Genomic DNA, 5,311 nt, shown 5'->3' with positions numbered 1-5,311 from the left:
GTCACGGACCATCTTGTAACGATTATCTATCTCCCCCATTCGGGGTCGAGCAGTCGTCGCGAGCATCTATCTCCCCCGTTCGGGGTCGAGTGTATCAGATATTTTATCTCCCCCGTTCGGGGTTGAGCGATTATTACTGGTCTCGGACCAGCTTATCAGATATCATATCTCCCCCATTCGGGGTTGAGCGGCCTTCACTGGTCACGGACCAGCTTGTCACAATTATCTATCTCCCCCGTTCGGGGTCGAGCAGTCGTCGCGAGCATCTATCTCCCCCGTTCGGGGTCGAGCAGTTTTCACGGGTCATGGAGCATACCGGAGCCTCTTATCTCCCCCGTCCAGGGTCGAGCTATTACTGATGGTCACGGACAGGAGTATCCCCACTGGTTGTGGACCAGGATATCTCTGGGCTTTGCGCCTGTTCGGCTCACGACTTTTGCTTCCATGCGCCTTCAACGCATGGGCTGCACTCCAAGGCAGTTCACGTGCGATGCGCCCGTTCGGTATCGCCCACTCATCGCTACTTGATCGCCGTGCCAACATTTTGCGTTCGCTCATTGACCCTTCTCGGTGCTACTCAATCAGCACTCTCATAGTCATCCGGTCGGTATCGCTCAGTCATCCGTTCGGCCACACACTTGAGATACTTGGTTGAACGCTCGACATTCTCTAGATGGTTGGGCCAGCATTTTACGATCGTCTAGTCGTCACTTTCTCGGTCGTCCGCTCGTTCGCCCGGCCAGTATTTTATGATCGACTGATTGCCATTTTCTCTGTCACTCGTTTGGCATTGTCCGCTCGCCATCTACTCACTCGATCGACATCCTTACGATCGTCCGTTCAGCCGTATGCTTGAACTAGGTCGCACGCTTGGCATCATCTCTCATAGTTCGCTCAGCATCGCTACCATCTCCCGCGCGATAAGCTCTCGATTACTCGGTTCATATTTTTTCAGTTACCTGATCGGCATCTCCTCGATCGCGCGCTCGGTCCGATCTCCTGCCTTTCTACTCGATCAGCACTATCTCCGTTGACCGGACCGCATTATTTCTCGTCGCTTGCTCGCTACTAGTTAGTCACTTGCTCGGCATCACCACAGCTACTTGTTCGACGTGATAAGATGAGCACAGTGATCTGATTTCGTGTTCGACAGCGATTCTGTTTTGGGACTTGGTCTAGTCAGTCAGACTTGCGCCTCCTTCGACTAGACTTGAAGGGGAGGCTTGTGTGATGTGGATGTAGTCTGTGGCATAGGAGCAATTAGAGAAGGAAGGGAGGGCAGTTTTGTCATTTTATTGGTTGAGGGTTTTGTTTTGTGCTCATAAAGAGCACTGTTCATAGCGTTGGGGTGGGTTCAGACCGGAGGCCGTCAACAGGAACCAAAAGGAAGAGACGTCTTTCTTCTCCCTCTCAAGCTTCTCGTCGACCGCCGACCTTAGCATCTTCTCCTCTCCTTCCGGCCACGACAACCCCCTCTTCTCGTGCATGCTGCCCCTCCCTCAGGCTCTCGCCTTCGTCGCCACTGCGGGCCACCCAGCGCCGACGGGCCTCGCGTTGCCCCCAGCGTCACCTCCTTCGTCATTGGCCAGCCGTTGCCCTCTCTTTCTCGCCCGAAGGCACGCTGCTGCTCTCAAGCGTCGCCATCTTCTTCCCTGCGACGGACGCCACCAACCTCATCGTCGGCTGCTTCCTCACTCTCTCCGACGGCCTGAGCGCCTATCTCATACACGCCGACGACCTCGCGCCACCTCCCTGTCATCAAACATCGTAGACGACCGCCCTCCTCCACCGGCAACACCCCTCGCCGGCCCTCCTCCCTTAGTGTCGGCCACGCCAGTACTACGTCAGCTAGATGTCGCCCAGTCCTGCTGTCTTAAGTGCAGATGTGGAGGTCGCTGCCGCCTTTGGCCGCCACGGGCCCTCCTCCCCTTTCTTTCTCCACCAAATCTGGTCGTCGCCACCTCTTCCAGCGCGAATATGGCTGCCGTTAGGTGTAGATCACGTTGGTATCACAGATCGGGCCCCCTCTTTGTGTATATCCGCTATATTCCAGCCTGCGAGCCGCTGCAGTGGTGCGACCTTCATACCGCTCTTATATTCCGGCCTGAGTGCCACGGTGGTATTCCGGCCTGAGAGCCACGGTGGTATTCCGGCCTTCGTGCCGATATTGTATTCCGGCCTATGAGCCATTGTAGATGGACCGCGCACCTCCTTGCGGATCCACATCATGTCCGGCTCCGAGTTGCCTGAGTCAGCTCCTCAGCTGGCTCATACTCATCTACCCTTCACGGCCGCGATGACTCGATCAGCACCGCGACTAGCTCATCCATCCATCCGAGGGCGCCCCCGGGGCCAGGGTACGTTACCGTACCTTTCTTGCATTTATTTCACTATTTTGTTATCAGTATTCGACTGCTTATATATCTTTGGGATTTGCCTCGAGCACCGAGGTACCAGAGGCCGGGGCGACCCGGCCGTTGGATACAGGTACTATTGACCGGAGGACTTCGGATGACTCGGTCAACATGGAGGACAGCTCACCACCGGGTCATGGGGATGCGGTCAACCTTCCAGACACGTCACACCGGCAGGTCCGTCTTCTCAGCTTCCTGACAGGATCAATTATAATTTCACATTGCCTAACTGGAGCATTTATTGGTCGTTTAAGTACATGTTCGTACCATCTTAAACGTGTCTCTCGGAGTTTTTACTTGTTCTTTGAGGAAGCTTTGATCTCTGGCGTTATAAGACAACCCTTGAGCAATTTCCTGTGTCCGAATAATTTCTGCTTGAGATATAATTTTTTTGTTAATAACTTTGACATGTACCGCCTTTCCAACTTTTGTCAAACTGCCACCGGTGACTCCTAGTCCATGACATGGTACATCACATCATTTATAAGACAAAGCCTGATTATTACTACTGCCTTCGCCTAAAGTTCTTCCCAATCTGATCTCTCCATGCTTTCCGGTTTCCTTTCTCCTAGCGCCTTAACCATGCCTTGTTGCACCAATAAGTCCTTGACTCTTCTCTGCCATAATCTAAAGTTTCCGGTTTCGTAAAACTTCACTATATCAAACTTCACAGAAGTCGTTCCTGACATATTGAAGAAATCCGTCAAAATTTGTAGCTCTGATACCAATTGTTGCACAAAGAATGGGGCAACAACTTTCAACCTCTAACACGGAAGAAGAGGAAGAGGGAAAAGAGATCGTGCGGAGCAACAAAATAAAGACACATGAAAGGAGAGCAAACACAAGGAAGGAAAAGAAGAGTTACCGTGGTTCGGCGATGCACCTACTCCACAAAAAAGCCAAAGCTTTATTAGAATTCTCTCTACATAAGAGAATCACATTACATGATTTTTATGATTGTTATTGTACAATAGGTTTACAATGATCCCTATAAATAATGTCAAACCCAGAACCGGTAAAATCGTAACAGAATTTTGTTATGAAAAATTACAACAAAATTCTGTTATATAAAATCTTAACAGAATTTTATTACAAAAAATATTAACAGATTTTTCTTTTATAAAATCCCTCACATTAACCTTCAATATAAGCCACCCGTCAACTAGAAGCTTCCGATCTATTTATACTAAATACGTTGTACCATTTATTCGGTAACTTTTATATATTATAGTAGACGTCGAGTGGTTTTTACATGTTATAATAGCTACCGAGTAATTTCTATACATTATAAATTTTAAATTATATTCATCTTACACATTATATAATAACTATTGAGTAATTTCTATATATTGTAATAATTATTGAATATCTTCTATATGTTGAAATAGCTTTTAATCTTTTATACTATATATATTTTAAATTCTTAATTTATCCTAAATATATTATAACAATTACTAGGCAACTTCTATATATATCTTATAATAATTCGCTGATAGCTTCTAAAATATGGATAAGTTAAAAGGTAATTTGAAAATAAAATCATGAGGAACTTCCATTTAATTTTTGTTTGAAAAACAAGAGGCTCAACTAATATTTCTCTTAACTTAATTTGGAGAGTTTTTTTTTCCTATATTTGTAACCATTTAATACCGAACATGCATAAATTAAAAATAAATAATTTTATGAGAAAATGTAATTTTCTAGAAAATAGTATTTAATTTATATTTTTATATCAATTTCAAAAAAAAGAAATAATATTTTTTAAAAAAAACTAAAGAATTAAAATTATTTTCCATGAAAACAAAAAAAAATCAATCGGCAATCACGTAAAATGCAGATATTTTTCCTCCGTGCACTGCATCCCCTTTTGCCCCGTTGCAGCTCCTCGTCGTCGCATCTCCTTCACCCTTGATCATGTACCGCAGCTCCTTCCCTTTCGCCATGTCGTCACTCCTCCTTCGCCCCCGGTGCTCACGGACCGCTACTCCTCCTTCGCCTCCTCTTGCACACATGTCATCACTCCTCCTCTTTTGCCGCACGCGGTCCCTAATCTTATGGCATCGCAGCATTTGCGACTGTGACCGCGACCGTGACCGCTAGGGTCCAACCACTCCTCCCCCTCATACCAAAAGCATGTTCTGTTTTCTTAAAATTATATTCGAAAAAATAAAAATAAAAATAGAAAATAAGAAGTAGAAAATAAAAAAAATTACAAACCAAACACTTTCTATTTTTTCTTTTTCTTTCCTACAACAATTTTTTTTTTTTTGTCTGTGTGTTCTTTTATCAGCGAAACTAGGGTATAAGTATTGTGACAATAGATGATTCGTTCATCCCTAGTGTCTCTGTCAACTTGTCCCTAGACCAACACGGAGGAGGTAAATTACGGGGGTTACTAGCCTGGATAATGACTAGTACATAGGGGAGGGTAGAAACCCGGCTACTAGTGGGAATTTACCCCCCAGACCTCATTAAAGCAACATCCCATGTACTAGCTAGCCACTAGTCCATCTCGAGTGTGGAATTTGCACAACGACGAGGAGACATTTAACAAGCATGGGCTTGCCACATGTTCTTGCCTTGCCTTTCCCTCTCAAGGCCATGTCATTCCCCTCATGGAGCTCTTCCACTACTTGGTGGATCATGACTTCAAGGTCACCTTCGTCAACACTAAATTCAACCACAACCGTGTCATCATCGCGTTGTCGGCAGAGAACACCATGCCTCAGCTCGCTCTGGTCTCGGTTCCTGATGGACTAGGGGAGGAGGATGATCGGAACGATTTGGTGAGGCAAACGGAAGCACTCCAGAACACTGCCTCATTGCTTGGAGGAACTAATTGAGAAGAGCAACGAGACAGGGGATCCGATGACTTGCATGTTGGTGGACGAGGGAAT

The sequence above is a fragment of the Zingiber officinale genome, unplaced genomic scaffold (assembly GCF_018446385.1).
Source record: "Zingiber officinale cultivar Zhangliang unplaced genomic scaffold, Zo_v1.1 ctg30, whole genome shotgun sequence".
Taxonomy (NCBI): Eukaryota; Viridiplantae; Streptophyta; class Magnoliopsida; order Zingiberales; family Zingiberaceae; genus Zingiber; species Zingiber officinale.
This window is presented reverse-complemented; position numbering follows the sequence as displayed.